Genomic DNA, 19628 nt, shown 5'->3' with positions numbered 1-19628 from the left:
AATAAACCTCTTGTATGCAAATCTCTGTATCAGAGTCTGTTTCCAGGAAACTTGACCTAAGATAAACTAAAATTGTGCCTACCTAGAAAAGTGAAGTAGCCAGAGGCAACATCCAATTTAATACAAAGGGACACATTAATATAAGTGTGGGATGGAGGGAGACAGAGCAACTCTACTTACAAGGAAGCCAAGATGGCTACAGATCAGGGAACGAATAGGGAAGGCTGTGCTATTACAGGCATAGCTTAGAAAGATCTTACCTCTGCTCATGAGCAGATTTCAGCTGAGGTCCTTTTTATGCAGCTAGTCTAGGTTACCCCTCACTGCTTTTTTCTTATGAAAATAAACTCCTGGCTCAACAAGCTCAGAAAATAGCACTTTGCTAATAGCCACAGTGTGAAGCAGGAAAAGACTGATGGTGGAGGGCTCCTTCATCCTCTGTGTACACCTTTCCTCAACACACACACAGACACACACATACACGTGGACACACAGACACACACACACAGCATTGTTTGCTAGAGATCAAGGTCTAAAACAACCTATTTATATACCTGTCTGAGGGTAGTTACAGTTTTGAAAAATCATCAATGGGGAAGACAATGCTCTAAGCCCAAAGAATTAATAATTTTCATACAAGTTTTCTGCAAATAATTTTATAATTTTAGCTGTTATATTTAGGTCTTATATTAGGGAATTTATTTGGAGTTAATTTTTGTATATGGTGTGAGATTGGGATCCAAATTCATTTGTTTGCATGTGAATATTCAGTTGTTTCAGCAATATTTGTTGAAAAGACTATTCTTGAGCCAGAATTTTTACTCTTGTCAAAAATCAATTGACCGTAAATGTAAGGGTTGGCATTCAGTTAGTTCTTCCTTCAAAAATTATGTGTTATATGTTTTCTTAAGGCAAAAGTAATGTATGTTTACTGCAAAAAAATACATGTAAGAAAAAATGAAGATCATGTATTTTTCCATCAATCTCAAGGTCACACATTCCACTATTGTTAACATTTTAAAAATGCTCTTCCAGACTGTTTTCTGAAGAGTAATGTTATAATATAATGTTGGTTTTTATTCTGCTTTTTAAAAAGCTTTACAGTGCCATGTGTATATTTCCATGTCAATAAATATAGATGAACATCAAATTATTGGTTTTATTGACTTCATGACAGTCCATAGTATGATTGTGCCTTAATTTTTTTACCTCTTCCCCTATTGTTAGATATTAGGTAGTTTCCAGCATATTCCCACTGTAACCTAGCTCTATGAACACCCTTAGGCATACATCTTTCCACACTTGTCCAGTTATTTCAGAGGTAGAAAACTGCTAACCCACAGGCTGATTTCTGCTCACAGATATGTTTGGCTTAGATAGCACACCTTTTTAAAGAAAAGTTATTCTGGGTTGGGGGGATTTGCTAGGATACATTCTTAGGAATAAGACTGCTGGGTCTCGTGGCACTTGGTTATGATTTGGCAATGTTCTTCTGCTTGCTTGCTCCAGGATGATTGCTGGACACTCTTCCTGGCTGGGCTGGTGCATATTGGGTGGGTGAAAGACAGAGAGGATAAAGGGAGGCAAGCCTTAGCATTGTTGCGTGAGGTTACTGATGACCCAACCAAGAAAGGTCTCTGAGGATACAGCATATCAAACTAAAAGTACTACTGGATTATGCATTAAAAGACATGGATCTAGTTCTAAGTCTACTATTGTATAGCTCTATCAGTTTGGGCTAGTTATCTAACCTCTCTAAGTCTTATTTCCTTACAGGGTTGTTAAGAAAATCAACTGAGATATTGTGTGAAACATGTTTGGAAAACCACAGAGTCCTATACGATTGTAAGGCAGTACTATTCTAAATTGCCCAAACTGTTTACACAGGGTCAAACAAATCTAAGCTTAGAGTGTAAAGCACTGTCTCCTCTCAGAACCTTGCTTTTAGAGGAGCTACTTTCCAGGGATAGTCATGATTCTAGGTTGTGGAGAACTAATCTGGTACACTTCAGTTCCACAATCATTTATGGATGATTTCACATGCCAGATACTGTGGGTACCAAGATGAATATGATTAGTCCCTGTCTTTTCAGAGCTTTACAGTCCACTAGAAAGAGACAAACACGTGTTGAGGTCATCAGAAAACAGAGGGATAAGGAATGTAATAGAGGAGAGAACTGAGACTGCAATACATAAGAGAAACACTCAAGGCCTGAAAGGGAGGGGGAGTGGTTTGAGGCAGAGTTCCACAGATAGGGTTGAGGAGGAGAAAGGACCAGGTGTGTATATGTGTGTGTATGTGTGCACATGTGGGTGAGTGGTAGTCTATGCCAGTCGAGTTAATCTGGGGCTAGACTTTATCTTAGAATCTGTGTTCATTTCTATGCATTTGCATTTTCTTTTTTTAGTTTTGTGTTTCCCTTCATTTTCTAGTCAAGTTCTTTTTGAAAAATGCTAATCTGGTGTTAGCTGTACTAACAGGAAAAAAAAGATCTGTCTACACCCATTCCAGGAGACTTAGAGAATCCAAAGTGTTCTTGAGGCCACTCATGCTGGTAGAAGTAAAGAGCCCATTTGGAAACTGGGGAAGAGGTTGGTGGCGCTCCTTCTTCCCTTGCTGCCTGCTTCATCTTGCGTTTTTCCCGGATTGTATCCAAACCCCTTACCTTCCAACCATTTGTCTGCTGCTGCAGCAGCAGCAGCAACTACAGACTTCAGAAAAGGCCAGCTAAACAACATGTCCTTCCCTCTAGGCCACCTCCTTCCCTCTGTTTGGGTCATCTGAACTTCTCCATTAAAGATAAAAAGCCAAATGCAATGGTTATTGAAGCCAGAAGAAATAAAAGATGTTGTTCTACTCTTAATGCTTATTAAATTCGGACTTAATCTTCTTCATCGCAATTAAGCCGTTAAACCAGCCAATATACTTAAACGAGGTGAAATGAAAAGACTTACTGTAAGAGATGACAACAGGCTCTTCGGGAAATTAAAATCTTCAGAGATTTCCAAAGTGAGAGTTACTGAGCCAGGAAGGGGAAAGAAAGAAAAGGATTTTTAAAGCTTAATAAACAGGATGCCAATTAGACCATGGGATTAAAAAGCTAGGTGATGTTAGTGTTATCGATGGGAGGAGGGGTTAACTGGAGCCAGGGAATTAATAAGCACTGTGTTGCTTCCAGATCCTTCTTCGATTCAGTTTCCTTTAACCTGGACAGGTGTATCTTTTCTATCTCAGTTTACCTTCTGTGACATGAGAAGAAACATGTGGTGATGAGGAAATGCCTGCTGACTTGTGTAAAGATTCTAAAATGGTGTTTCTTCATTTTCCAAGTCCTTAATACTGCTCTGACACCTTTAACGCTATTAACTTGAGTGAGCTCCCTGCCTAGTGACCACAGCCTGAAACTATGTCATCTCAGGAAAGATAAGGCTAAGGTTCTCCAATAACCCAATATGGGTTTGGGCTGGGAAAATGACCTCTGTGGTTCCTTGGGTGCTTGATATTCTGTCACCTTTTTGGACAGACAGCCGTTTCCCAGAGGCCAGAGGTCCTCCCTTCCCCACTTCACACTTCCCCACTCTCTCAGGGCAGACTAGAAGCAGCGCTAAGGCGTAGGAAGGACGCCTCCCAACTTGGGAGGTTTTCCAGGGCCCCAATTTCCACCAGCCAGAAGTTTGATTTACTGGCACCATCTGTGGGAAGACAAATGGCCCCTTCTGGCTGTGCTGGTCAGATGCAGGGAAGGAAGGAAAGAAAGAGAAATAAATGGAGGAAGGCAGATTAGTACATCAATAAATACCCAAGTGACATATGATGAGTGAACAAATAAAAATCCCTCACAGGAAGGTGGCAGGTGTCCTGTGATGGTGATGTTGAAGTGAAAGGGGCGACACTTTCCTTTTTTTTAGCCCAAGGATAATCTCTTAAATTCTGGGTACAAACAATACAGTGTAACTCTTATGGTTGCCATGACAACGTGAATCCCTCTCCTCTGATGTCAGGCTGCTCTTCCCCCTCCTTTAGAATCCGAATGCCAGTTTTCTTTCCACGGTAAATGCTGTGCATGGTTTCAAGGGCTCAATGATGGGCTCATATAATAACTCCTTGTCTCCCAGGACTGTTTGTTCTGGAACCCTAAGGTCACATTCTGTTTGGGGCAGAGGGAGCCCGACATGCGGGAGACTAGACCAGAGAAGACAGATTGTTCCAATTAGGCACGTGACCTAATTTTGCTGATGTCTGGGCCAGCCTCTGACCAGTCCAAGGTCCACATCTCTCCTTCCTCCACCTTACACTGACACCAGATCTGCCTTTAGGAGAGCACAGTACCAGGACCTGCTTTGGGGAGTAACCTGAGGACTACAGTATAATTTGAAGCCTTTCTGCTAAAAATCTCTTTATCCGTTGGCCTGCACAAAACTCCCATTATTAGAATCACTTATATAGATGAAAGCCTTAAAAATAGCTGCCAAATTAAAATGCTTCCTGTGTATGGAAATAAGAACTAGCTTGTAAAGCCTTAGAGTAAATTAGAAAGGGAGGACAGAGCTCTTGAGGGCCTGAGACACAGTATAGATCAATTTGATGCAGGGTGAGGAATAGGTTCATAATACTGGGAACTCCTCAGTACACACTGATTTTTCAAATTCCTCCCAAGTCTATTCCCTTTTTATCCTAGCTCATTAAACCTAGAAGGCATGCTCGATACCTCCCTCTCAGCACTCAAGTCCAACTAATCATTACTTCATGTCAATTCTAACGTCTTCAGATCTCTCGAAACCATCTACTTCTCTTCACCTCCATAATCACTACCCTAGTCCAGGTCATCCTCATTTCTTATCTGCATTACTTTATTACACAAGCCTCCTAACTCATCTCCCTAGTCCTATTTTTTCCCCCTTTTGCCACCCATTCTCCACCCTGCAACCATTCTCTAACATGAGAATGTGATCATACCACTCCCGTACTTAAAACACATCGATGCAATCTTATTGCTTACTGGGTAGAGGTCAGCCTACTTAGCACAGCGCTCAAGACCCTCCACACGTGACCCAGCTCTTGCATCCCCAGCCATATGTCACATCTCTCACCCCACCCCAACACTTCCCACATGACCTACGCTTTAGCCACAACTAACTACTCTTTGTGGTTTGTTGAACTTATCAAGTTTCTGATCTTTTGCACAAGAGGCTTGCTTTCCCTGAAACATGCTCCCATTTCTTTCCCCTTTATCTAATTTACTCCTATTACTCCTAGTCCTTCAAGGGTGAGCTCATGTACTACCTCCTCCAAAGTCTACATTAGTTACTTTTCTGCCAGGGACCCACAGTACTCATGTATCTTTCAGGAAATGCAATAACTAAATTGCATTGTAGTTATCTGTTGAGTTACAGATACAGATATCCCCCAGTGGGCTGTGAGTTTTGTAAGGACAAAGACTGTGTCTTTATTTACTTTTATATCTGTAGTCCCTAACACAGTATCTGTCAATTGGCAATTCTCAGTAAATATTTGTTGAACAAATGAACAGAACTCAGACAGTATGGATAAACTAGGAGAATAGCTGCTGCTCTTGGTGGGGGGGAGAGAAGGCAAAAGGGGAAACTGAAACCCAGGGAGAAAAGAATAAATAAAATTCAGGAAAACTGAAAAATAGCATTAAAGAGGAATAAGGCCTATTAGATATTGAAGCATGTTATGATGCTACGTTAAAACAGTTGGGTTCTGGAGAGAAAAATAGAGCAATGTCTATTAACAGTCCTAAACACATGTGGGAAATTAGTATATTTTAAAGATGGCATATCAAATCAACAGAGGGGGAAGATGAATTATTCAAAAATTATACCTGTACAACAAGCTAGCTGAATTCTCAAACTAACTTTTTACACCAGAATTAATTACGGATGAATCAAACATTTTAACATGAAAAATGAAATCTTAAAATTGCTAAAAGAAAATATTGGAGAATTTAAATATATACAATCCTGGAAAGGAGTGGGCCTTTCTAAGCAGGCCATAAATTCAAAAACCTTAAAAATTGGATAAATGTGACCACATAAAAATTTAAAACCTTGCCACAGCAAAAAAAAAAAAAAATACAGAAACAAAGTCAGAAGGCAAATGACAAACTACAAGATATTTGCGACACTTAAAATTTCCTTAATTTCCAAAGAGCTCAAACAAATCAAAAGAAAAACACCAACAACCTAGAGACAAATGAGCAAATGATATGAATAGGCAGTTCAAATAAAAAGAAATACAGGCCAGGCATGGTGGCTCACACCTGTAATCCCAGCACTTTGGGAGGCTGAGGCGGGTGGATCACCTGAGGTCAGAAGTTCAAGACCAACCTGGCCAACATGGTAAAACCCTGTCTCTAAGAATTAAAAAAAATAAAAAATAAAAAATAGCTGGGCATGGTGGTGGACACCTGCAATCTCAGCTACTCCGGAGGCTGAGGCAGGAGAATTGCTTGAACCCGGGAGGCAAAAGTTGCAGTGAGCCAAGGTTGCACCATTGCACTCTAGCCTGGGCAACAAGAGTGAAACTCTGTCTCAAAAAAAAAAAAAAAAAAAAAAAAAAGAAATACAAATGGCAAATACACATATTTTTAAAGTTCAACCTTACTTGTAAACAAATAAATGCAGATCAAAACAGCAAGATGCTTTTTATTTTTTTTTTCCCAAGCATACTGGCAAATTTTTAAAGAGATTGGTAATATCCACTGTTGATGAGAGTATAGGGGAATAGGCAATTCAGCTACTAAAATTTTTAGGGTACATATTCTCTGACTTAGCAATTCTACTTATATTGTAGTGATTAAGAGCACAGGCTCTGGAATAAGACTGTCTACATTCAATTTCTGTCTCTACAACTTAGCTTTGTGATCTTAGGAAAGTTCCTTAACCTCTTTAAGCCTCAGTTTCCCCATCAGCAAAATGAGGGTAATAAGAGTACTTACCTCATAGAGTTGTTGTAAAAATAAAATGAGATAAGGCATGTAAAGTGCTTAGCACAGTACCTAGCACATAGTAAGTGCTCAATAAGCATTAGCTGTTATTATTATTGTTGTGCTTAGAGGGGCATTTATTAGGATATTCATTGCAGCCATTGTTTATCATGAGAAAAACCCCTAGAAACAACCTAAATATCCATCAATAAGGAATTGCTTTAATAAATGATGATATACTTATGCACTGTCATTATGCTGTCATTAAAAAGAAAGAGATGAGATACATCTATATGGACCAATTTGGATAAAACTTGAAGCTATGAACTGTGTAAAAATATGATTTCATTTGTGTAAATAAAAACAGGAAATATGCCTTTCTTTCTTTCCCTTTCTCTCTCCATATATGTATATCATACACTTTTTTCTTGAAGTTTATTCAAGATACTGAAAATAGTATCTCTTTGGAGAAAGGATCTGGTGGGGATACATGGGATGATGAACGGGAGAGTTTTGCTTTTCAGTTCATACTTTTATGAACTATTTGATCTTTTGATCTTGTGTGTGTGTGTGTGTGTGTGTGCACGTGTGGTGTGTATGTATATGAAATGGCCTGATAAACTCAAATCCTGGCACTGTTCACAATCTTCCAACAGCTTTCCACCTCACTCTGAATGAAAGCTTAAATCCTCCCAATGGCCTGCCAGGTCCTCATGATCTGATCTCTTGCTCTGCCCTTCCCTCTCCAAACTTCTCTCCGGCTGCTTTCTCCCTTGCTTACTCTGCTCCAGTCACACTGACTTTTGCACTTTGCTGCAGACATGACAACCAGAGCCCCATTTCGGAACTTTCATCCTTGCTATTGTCCTCTGCCTTTGAAGTTCTTCCTGCAGCCATTCACCTGGCTTACTCCCTCACCTCCTTTAAGTCTTAACTCAAATGCCACATTCTCAGCAAGGCCTTCTATGCCCCTGCCCCATTTAAAAATTGCAACTCCTGACATCTCTTTCACCATATCCTGCTGTATTTTTTCCATAGCGTTTACAACAATCTAATATACTATATATTTTCACTGTTACTTTATCACCTATCTCTCTGCGCTGTCATGTAAGATCCATGAGGATAGAGATTTTTGTCTGTTTTGTTCATTTGTCTGTTCATGTTCATTGCTCTAACTCTAGTGCCTAATGTCTAGTGTCTCACAAATAGTAGGTACTCAAAAAAAACTTGTTAAATGAATGAGCATTCCAGACAAGAAGGAGCCTAAGAACCAAGTCCCGCCTTCTTCCTTATTCCAATTCCTCTCTGTTTTTTTTCTTTTTAATTCCTTCTCCCCATTGTATTTCTAACTTTCCCTTTAACCTTTGCCTGATGAACTAAAAAAATAGTTGTTGAAAAAGTGGATTTTGTATGTCCATTCTGAGATATTTGTATATCCATTCTGAGTATTTAGTTATTCACTGATAACTAAGGAGTAAAAATTCCAGGAATATTTTCATTTTAGTAGGGATCAAAACCTATAGGCAAAGGGATTATCCACCTTCTTGGAGTCCCTGAGATCTCCTCACACTTGGGGTGCACTTGTTACTAACTTTGAGGGCACAGCACCTCTACTTTCCCCCTCCCACTTATTTAATGGCCCCCATGGGCCTAGCAGTTCCTTTAAGATTATTATTTGATTTTCACAATTCCCAGGGCCTAAAAAGAGGGCGTAATGTCAAGACCCTTCAGTGTGCTGTATTCAGGATACATATCTCATGTGCAAAGACACACATAGGCTCAAAATAAAGGGATGGAGGAATATTTACCAAGCAAAAGGAAAGCAAAAGAAACAAAAAGCAGGAGTTGCAATCCTAGTCTCTGATAAAACAGACTTTAAACCAACAAAGATCAAAAAAGATGAAGAAGGGCATTACGTAATGGTAATGGGATCAATGCAACAAGAAGAGCTAATTATTGTAAATATATATGCACCCAATACAGGAGCACCAGATTCATAAAGCAAGTTCTTAGAGACCTAAAAAGAGGCTTAGACTCACACACAATAATAGTGGGAAACTTTAACACCCCACTGCCAATATTAGACAGATCAATGAGACAGAAAATTAACAAGGATATTCGGGACTTGAACTCAGCTCTGGACCAAGCCGACCTAATAGACATCTACATAACTCTCCACCCCAAATCAACAGAATATACATTCTTCTCAGCACTGCATCACACTTAGTCTAAAATTGACTACATAATTGGAAGTAAAACACTCCTCAGCAAATGCAAAAGAACTGAAATCATAACAAACAGTCTCTCAGACGGCAGTGCAATCAAACTAGAACTCAGGATTAAGAAACTCCCTCAAAACTGCACAACTACATGGAAACTGAACGACCTGCTCCTGAATGACTACTGGATAAATAATGAAATTAAGGCAGAAATAAATACATTTTTTGAAACCAATGAGAACAAAGAAACAACGTACCAGAATCTCCGGGACACAACTAAAGCAGTGTGTAGAGGGAAATTTATAGCACTAAATGCCCACAGGAGAAAGCAGGAAAGATCTAAAATCGATACCCTAACATCATAATTAAAAGAACTAGAAAAGCAAGAGCAAACAAATTTAAGAGCTAGCAGAAGACAAGAAATAATTAAGATCAGAGCAGAACTGAAGGAGATAGAGACACAAAAAACCCTTCAAAAAAATCAATGAATCCAGGAGCTGGTTCTTTGAAAAGATTAACAAAATAGATAGACCACTAGCCAGACTAATAAACAATAAAAGAGAGAAGAATCAAATAGACACAATAAAAAATGATAAAGGGGATATCACCACTGATCCCACAGAAATACAAACTACCATAAGAGAATACTATAAACACCTCTACGCAAATAAACTAGAAAATCTAAAAGAAATTGATAAATTCCTGGACACATACACCCTCCCAAGACTAAACCAGGAAGACGTCAAATCCCTGAAAAGACCAATAACAAGTTCTGAAATTGAGGCAGTAATTAATAGCCTACCCACCAAAAAAAGTCCATGACCAGATGGATTCACAGCCGAATTCTACCAGAGGCACAAAGAGGAGCTGGTACCATTACTTTTGAAACTATTCCAAACAATAGAAAAAGAGGAAATCCTCCCTAACTCATTTTATGAGGCCAGCATCATCCTGATACCAAAACCTGGCAGAGACACAACAACAAAAAAAGGAAATTTCAGACCAACATCCCGGATGAACTTTGATGCGAAAATCCTCAATAAAATACTGGCAAACTGAATCCAGCAGCACATCAAAAAGCTTATCCACCACGACCAAGTGGTCTTCATCCCTGGGATGCAAGGCTGGTTAAACATACACAAATCAATAAACGTAATTCATCACATAAACAGAACCAATGACAAAAACTACATGTTTATCTCAAATGATGCAGAAAAGGCCTTCAATAAAATTCAGCACCCCTTCATGCTAAAAACTCTCAATAAACTAGGTATTGATGGAATGCATCTCAAAATAATAAGAGCTACTTATGACAAACACACAGCTAATATCATACTGAATGGGCAAAAGCTGGAAGCATTCCCTTTGAAAACTGGCACAAGACAAGGATGCCCTCTCTCACTACTCCTATTCAACATAGTGTTGGAAGTTCTGGCCAGGGCAATGAGGCAAGAGAAAGAAATAAAGGGTATTCAATTAGGAAAAGAGGAAGTGAAATTGTCCCTGTTTGCAGATGACATGACTGTGTATTTAGAAAACCCCATCATCTCAGACCAAAATCTCCTTAAGCTGATAAGCAACTTCAGCAAAGTCTCAGGATATGAAATCAGTGTCCAAAAATCACAAGCATTCCTATACACCAATAATAGACAAACAGAGAGCCAAATCATGAGTGAACTCCCATTCACAATTGCTACAAAGAGAATAAAATACTTAGGAATCCAATTTACAAGGGATGTGAAGGACTTCTTCAAGGAGAACTACAAACCACTGCTCAAGGACATAAGAGAGGACACAAACAAATGGAAAAACATTCCATGCTCATGGATAGGAAGAATCAATATCATGAAAATGGCCATACTGCCCAAAGTAATTTATAGATTCAATGCTATCCCCATCAAACTACCATTGACTTTCTTCACAGAATTAGAAAAAACTACTTTAAATTTTATATGGAACCAAAAAAGAGCCTGTATAGCCAAGACCATCCTAAGAACAAAGAACAAAGGTGGAGGCATCACACTACCTGACTTCAAACTATATTATAAGGCTACAGTAACCAAAACAGCATGGTACTGGTACTAAAACAGATATATAGACTGATGGAACAGAACACAGTCCTCAGAAATAATGCCACATATCTACAATCATCTGATCTATGACAAACCTGACAAAAACAAGCACAGGGAAAAGATTCCCTATTTAATAAATGGTGTTGGGAAAACTGGCTAGCCATATGCAGAAAACTGAAACTGGACCCCTTAACTTAAGATGCATTAAAGATGTAAAGGTAAGACGTAAAACCAGAAAAACCCTAGAATAAAACCTAGGCAATCCCATTCAGGACATAGGCATGGACAAAGACTTCATGACTAAAACACCAAAAGCAATGGCAACAAAAGCCAAAATTGACAAATGGGATCTAATTAAACTAAAGAGCTTCTGCATAGCAAAAGAAACTATCATCAGAGTGAACAGGCAACCTATAGAATGGGAGAAAATTTTTGCAATCCATCCATCTGACAGTGGCTAATATCCAGAATCTACAAGGAACTTAAACAAATTTAAAAGAAAAAAACAACCCCATCAAAAAGTGGGCAAAGGATGTGAACAGATGCTTCTCAATAGAAGACATTTATGCAGCCAACGAACATATGAAAAAAAGCTCATAATCACTGGTCATTACAGAAATGCAAATCAAAACCACAATGAGATACCATCTCATGCCAGTTAGAATGGTGATCATTAAAAAGTCAGGAAACAACAGATGCTGGAGAAGATGTGGAGAAATAGGAATGCTTTTACACTGTTGGTGGGAGAGTAAATTAGTTCAACCCTTGTGGAAGTCAGTGTGGCGATTCCTCAAGGATCTAGAACCAGAAATACCATTTGACCCAGCAATCCTATTACTGGGTATATACCCAAAGGATTATAAATAATTGTACTATAAAGACACATGCACACATATGTTTATTGCAGCACTATTCACAATAGCAAAGACTTGGAACCAACCCAAATGCCCATCAATGATAGACTGGATAAAGAAAATGTGGCACACATACACCATGGAATACTATGCAGCCATAAAAAGAGATGAGTTCATGTCCTTTGCAGGGACATGGATGAAGCTGGAAACCATCATTCTCAGCAAACTAACACAGGAACAGAAAAGCAAACACCACATGTTCTCACTAATAAGTGGGAGTGGAACAATGAGAACACATGGACGCAGGAAGGGGAACATCACACACTGGGGCCTGTCAGGGAGTTGGGGGGTAGAGGAGGGATAGCATTAGGAGAAATACCTAATGTAGGTGACGGGTTGATGGGTGCAGCAAACCACCATGGCACGTGTATACCTATGTAGCAAACCTGCACATTCTGTATATGTATCCTAGAACTTAAAGTATAATTTTTTAAAAAAGAGTGCATAACAAGAAGAATAGCCAGGTGTGGTGGCTCACGCCTGTAATCCCAGCACTGTGGCAGGCTGAGGCAGGTGGATTGCTTGAGCCCAGGAGTTTGAGACCAGCCTGGGCAACATGACGAAACCTCACCTCTACTAAAATACACAAACTAGCCAGGCCTGGTGTCACGTGCCTGTAGTCCCAGCCACTAGGGAGGCTAAGGTGGAAGCATTGCTTAAGCCTGGGATGTCGAGGCTGCAGTGAGCCGGGGTTACACCATTGCACTCCAGCCTGGGCAACAGAGTGAGACCTTATCTCAAAAAGAAAAAAAAAAAAAGGAAAGAAAGAAAGAAAAGAAACAAACTCGTGGTGCAAAATAATAATGAGTATTCTTGAAGAAATATGGACACATGACTGCAAATACATACACGCCTGTAAATACATATACACATTTACATACACCAGTTGTCAAAAATATATCAAGGCAATTTCTAAGCAATATCCTACAACCAACAGCAATATATCTTATACTTAAAACAGCAAAGTCCTTGAAAAATTCTCAGTCTTGCAAAGTCCTGTATCTTTTATGAGCCAATAAAAATGTAATCCCAGATCCAAACATTTACAGATCACTCAAATTGCTCCCTTCCTCTACAAAAAGACAGGAGACAGGATGAACTCTGTTAATAGGATTACACCTGAATATGTGTGGGAGGGCCCAGGGTAACAATCAAACCATTCAGTTTTATTCAGGGGAAAGATAACCATCGTGTGTGTGTGTGTGTGTGTGTGTGTGTGTGTGTGTGTGTGTGTGTTGGAGGGAATAATCTAACACCCTCTGGGGTGAGAGGGTCTTAGAATCCTTTCAGCTCCCATCCACTGTCCATACCAGATACTTTTCTTCCTCTAGCACTAACTCCAATACCTTCTCTGGGCCAGGTCAAAAATCCCTTGTGGGGACTGGTCATTTTTGGGAGGTGAGAATGGTGACTGTGGAGCTTAGAGTCTGATGGAAAGTTGGACCATCTGGGATACCCAGCAGGACCTCCTGGCTGAATGCCCCAAATATGTGACCGGAAACAAGGTCATAAGCATCAAAGAGCTCAGAGAAGAGAGGAATGGTGGAGACAAATCTGTCAGCTTAAAAAAACCAAACCATTGATTTGAAGGAACATCTTATTGTTCAGGCCTCAGCTTATTTGATCCTTATGGAGGAGTCTAGTTGTAACTCAGTGTTTCTCAACATTTAATGTGCTTGTTAAAAAAGTTTCCCAGACCTCGTTCCCATAGCTGCTTAGTCAGTTAAGTTAAGGTTCATGAATCCGCATTTATAACAAGCCTATTGTCACCTATGCTGATGCTACTGGTTCTTCAAGAACTACACTTTGGGAATCACAGCTTTTGTTTTAGCTCAGAACTTCTCAAGCTTCAATGTGCATATGAATCATCTGGAAATCTTGCTAAAATTTAGATTCTGATTCAAAAGGTCTGAGGTGGGGCCTGAGATTGTGCATTTTTAACTAGCTCCCAGGAAATGGTGGTGCTGCTTGCTGGTTTATAGACCACACTTTGGCTACCAAGGGTTTAGCATATGTTCCCTGTGATGGTTAATTTTATTATATATGTCAACCTGACTGGGCCCCAGGATATGGAGACATTTGGTCAAATCCTCTTCTCAGTGTGCTCGTGAGGGTGTGTCTCGATGAGATTAGCATTTGAATTGGCAGACTAACTAAAGTAGATTGCCCTCCCTATTGTGGGTGGGCCTCATGCAATTGATTGAAGACCTGAATACAACAAAAAGGCTGACCCTACTACAAGTAGGAGGAAACGCTTTTCTGCCTGACTGCTTGAACTGGGACATTGGTCTTCTCTTGTATTTGGACTTGATCTGAAACACTGACTCTTCTTGGGTCTCAAGCTGGCCATCTTTCAGACTGGAACTACACCGTCAGCTCTCCTGGGTCTTCAGCTTGCCAACTGCAGAGCTTGAGACTTCTCAGCTTCCGTAATTATGGGAACCAATCCCTTATAATAAATTTCTTTCTATATTTCTTTCTTTCTTTTTTTTTTTTTTCTTTGAGATGGAGTTGCGCTCTGTCGCCCAGGCTGGAGGGCAGTGGCACAGTGGCGCGATCTCAGCTCACTGCAAGCTCCGCCTCCTGGGTTCATGTCATTCTCCTGCCTCAGCCTCCCGAGTAGCTGGGACTACAGGCACCCGCCACCATGCCCGGCTAATATTTTGTATTTTTAGTCGAGACGGGGTTTCACCGTGTTAGCCAGGATGGTCTTGATCTCCTGACCTCATGATCTGCCCACCTCGGCCTCCCAAAGTGCTGGGATTACAGGCGTGAGCCACTACACCCAGCCTTCTTTCTATATTTCTATCTATACCTCTGTCCATATCGATATCTATTTATTGTCTATGATCCATCTTTATATCCTATTTGTTCTGTTTCTCTGGAGAACCCTGGTTAATACATCCCCAGATCTAATTTGAAAATCCAGTCTCCCTATGATTGGGTACTGTGTTTCTATGTTGGGGGATATCAGTCTAAACTGGAATTCTGGAGGCCTAAAAAGTCATACTCTTTGGCATTAGAAGCAGTAACCAAAATCTGCTATGGGTTCATGGGTTCCCTGAACCTTGTAAACAGTAACAATTCATGTTTAGTGAATCTCACATTGTGCCAGGAGTTATGCTAAATATTTACATGAATTATCTTATCTGAAACTCCCAACAGGTGGTACTATTACTATCCCCATTTTATAAATGGTAAAATGAAGACTCAGAGAGTTTGAGTAAGTTGAGTAAGTGAGACACAACATTACTCTCTCTTTGATTTCCAGAAAGAAATCTTGGTCAATGCTTCAAGAGAATTTTGAACCCAATCTGTCTCACAGCAAGCCTAAGCTTCTAACCATTATATTACACTGTCCTTCCCGCTGACCGGTTATGGTATTGCCTAATTCACATGAGGGGTTCAAGGTAGATTTTGTAGACATGTCTCTCTGCTAGTTTCCCAGAAGATACACTGAAAATACTTACTGAGCTTTTCCTCTTTGTCAATGATTATGGGATGTTTACGTTCTAAAATTTGGTGACAGCTCTCAGCTCTGCATGGCTCATTTTTGAGTCATGGTTATATGTTGGGTTTCCTGTTGTAGGCAGATCACATTTAATACCTTACTCAGGCCCCTATCAGTCCAGAGGTCTAGGCTGGCTCTTTTTCACAGGTTAACAGCACTTATGCATCATCTGTGCATGTCTCAATATTGCAATCATCAGTAGACATCAGTTTCCAGAAAGTAGGCTCTAGCACTTTGGATGCAAGGGGCCTGCAGATTTCAGTACTAGGCAATGTTTCCTATCTGTAGGTGGCAGTAAACAAAGTGATGGGCCAGATGAAACAAATGGTTGCAGGAGTGGCCCAAGTCCAGATCCAATAAGAGCTTTCTTTAAAGCTCCCATTTCTGAAACAACCCATCATTCCCAGAGGAGAGGAGTATGGCTGTTTCAAAAGCCAAAAACAAACTCTCTCTGAACAGATTAATCCTTCTGCCACAGAGGTAAAGCTCAAAACCAAAAACTGGCCAAGGAGCTCTGATGATGTCTATCCATCAGCCAACCCAAGTACAAATCAGGCTGCACACAGGCTGGGGAACAGAGCCAAACCAGTTGAGTCAGCTGGGCCCTTAACTGTAAGAATGAAAAATATTTCTCACTTCAACTGGTGGCATTATCACAAGGTACTAGCGCTCATTTATGGTGATAGTAGATACATTTGATTAAGGATCATATATACATGTAAATGTCCTTACCTCTTTTCTGTGCAAGCATCGTGTTTTCCTCATGCAATTGCTGCTGCACAAACTCAAAAGACTTTTGGGCAGGAAGTCTAAGTGCCTTGACCTAACATTCACCTTTTGTGCAAAGTAAGGTTTTACTGAGGAAAAGGAACTGGGGCTGGGTGGACTATAAGCTCTGAACAAATTTTTGTGGATTCGCTTGAAGATGCCTGTGCTGTTAACTCCTCCATTTATATGCATTTGCATTTGACTTCTAATTCCAACCTTATCTCTGCGGAACTGAGGGATTTGTCCATGACTGGCCAGCTTAGATAGGGAAATAGTGGCTTCTCAGAGGCCAGGTGTCGGGGTGGCAGCATTCATCTCAGCTCAGGATTCTCGGGAAAGCCTGTGGAGGAGGAGGAGAGGCAGATGGAGACAGCTGAAGCTGTTACTGAGTCCTTCCTGTCTGAGACTGTCCTTCCCCTTTGATTTCTGTAGCAGGCATAGTTGCATTACTTAATTTTAATGTCTCAGCCCTGGCATGAAGAAATGCTGCTGGTGCACCTGATTCACAGTACCCAGGAAAGGAGAGGCCAACAGGATCACTGGGCCCAGGCCTTAAGCTCAGTGCAGCAGCAGATTTTGGCTGCTGCTCAGTGACCTGTTTGTTCCATGGAGCAAGGTGGGAGATTTCCTCATAAATATTGATCCATCTATCCTGCACCGCTGACGCCAGCACTAGCCAAATCTGTAGGTGAAAAGGATGGATCCAAGGGAGAAGTGCCTCAAAATCTGAAAACCACATGAGCTTCATTGAGAAGTTCTGAGGACTTGTGAGGTGGCATTTAAAAAATAATAGCTTAATCTGCATGTTGTCTGAGCTTGCTGATTCTTATTTATTTTCATTTATTTTACTTTTATTTCACTTCCTTTTATTATGACACAGAATCCCTTGACTGGCTTCCCTTAGTTAAGTAAACTAAGGCCAGTGTGTACATTTGTGCAAGAGAAAGGGTGTTACAGAGTCTTTTGCCCTAAGCTTCTCTAATTCTTTCTTTAAACAGAGCTCCAGGTGTGCGTGTGGAGTGGGGAGGGAAGGGTGGTGGCTTCTGAAAGGAAAAGGAGTGATACCCCAAGCTGTCTTCCTGGAGATTTCAGATTAGGGAAATCTGACCGAGTGGGTAGGCCTGACCATAGTTTCTTGGCAGGAAAGATCACTGAAGGCCATAAGGAGCAGCTCAGTGTGATGGAAGGGAAGTGTGTCATTTTGAAGGCTTCTTTTTCTCTGCTTCCTACTCTGCTTCTGGCTTCGGCATCTGCATGTGTTTTTGTTTCCCTGGGGTCACCAGGCACAACCTTAGTTCCTCTTTGAATTCCGAAAGAAATCTGCTCATACTCAGTATTCAGCAAGTCTGGATAACCTTCACTGATGTTTTGGGAGGATGCCAGGGAGGGGTCACAGCAGGGAGCCCTTCAGTGTCTGCCAGACCTCTTATATTCTTCTTCCTATCCTTCCTTTTATGCTTATTTTACCTTCCTCCATCCTAGATTGTGTTCCTACCTGTCCTGCAATTTCTTCTCCCTCTATTAGAGCATCTAGCAAGTCAATCCATCAAGGCCTCAACAGGATTAAGAATCTTTCTTCCATGTTCCAGTAGCCATCCTCTTTAAAAGGAGGTATTTATTTTTGCCGCTATCATTTGTCCTCATACTTTCCCATAAGAAAGGTGGAAAAACAGAGGTAATAGGCATATAGCAATCCAACAGTATTGCGCAGGACCAAGCACAAGTCCTTTGTATACCAGCCTGGTTCTCTTTTCTTAAGAGCACTCTTTGTTCTTTGTAATAGGTTTGCTAACTGCACATGTTCTTTTATTTATTTATTTTTTTGAGATGGAGTTTTGCTCTGTCGCCCAGGCTGGAATGCAGTGGCACAATCTTGGCTCACTGCAACTTCCACCTCCTGGGTTCAAGCAATTCTCCTGCCTCAGCCTCCCAAGTAGCTGGGATTACAGGAGTATGCCACCATTCCTGGCTAATTTTTGTATTTTTAGTAGAGACAATGCCTCCCCATATTGGCCAGGCTGGTCTCGAACTCCTGACCTCAAGTGATCTGCTTGCCTCGGCCTCCCAAAGTGCTGGGATTACAGGTGTGAGCCACCGTGCCCGGCCCCCAACTGCACATGTTCTAATGAGGAATCTTTTCTGGATGGTGGATAATATGGTTTGGTAGTTTTGTTCCCTCCAAATCTCATGTTGAAATGTGACTTCCAGTGTTGGAGGGGAGCCTAGTGGGAGGTGTTAGTGTCATGGGGGCAAATCCCTCATGAATGGCTTGGTGCTGTCCTAGCAGTAGTGAGTGAATACTCACTCTATTAGCTCACACCAGATCTGGTTGTTTAAAAGAGCCTCGCACCTCCTGGCTTTTCTCTCTCTTGCTCCCCCTCTCACCAGGTGACATTCTCGCTCCCTTTCACCTTCTGCCATGAGTAAAAGCTTCCTGAGGCCCAACAGAAGCTGAACAGATGCTAGCACCATGCTTGTACAGCCTGCAGAACCATAAGCCAAATCTACCTATTTTCTTTATAAATTACCCAGTCTTAGATATTCCTTTATAGCAATGCAAAATGGACTAACACAGTGGATGATCTTGTCATTATCCCCTAGGCTACATGCTTCTCTAGGTTCTCAGGTGAAAACACCACCTCCCTAAGAATTGAGTGTTCTTGGAATGCAGCCAAAGAAACTTTCAAGATCTAGGAGAAAATACAGATCTTGGAAGGAAGAAATATAGATATTGAAAGGATCTTCAAGATCTATGAGAGTTGTTTAAATTGTTTGGGGTATATTTCCTCATTTTCAAAACCCACTTCAACACTAGCTAAGAGGGAAGAAATTGGGGAGGGATGACTGCAAAAGGTTGAAATAAGCACTCTTCCATAGAGGATTTTTTTTTTTGAGGATTTTTTTAAAAGCCAGTTAAGCCACTTACCACTGTGGTCAAGGCAGTCAACCAAATATTGAATTTCTTCAGGAAGACCTATTTCTCCTCTTACACAAAGAACGTCTGCCCCAGATCTCAGTATGCAGGGAGACTAGAGCTGGGGAAGGCCTATAGAGATAGTGAGTGTAGATGTGGTCACTAAATCTAGGAGACTCTTTCAGAGCCCACTTGAGGTTTTGAAAGAGGTATGTTTAGAGAAACACAAATCAATGTGATTTTATGCAACAGGAAACAAATAATGTATGGAATTCATTAT

Source organism: Pongo abelii, chromosome X, assembly GCF_028885655.2.
Source record: "Pongo abelii isolate AG06213 chromosome X, NHGRI_mPonAbe1-v2.0_pri, whole genome shotgun sequence".
Lineage (NCBI taxonomy): Eukaryota > Metazoa > Chordata > Mammalia > Primates > Hominidae > Pongo > Pongo abelii.
The sequence above is the reverse complement of the archived record's forward strand: the minus strand, read 5'-3'. Positions refer to the sequence as shown.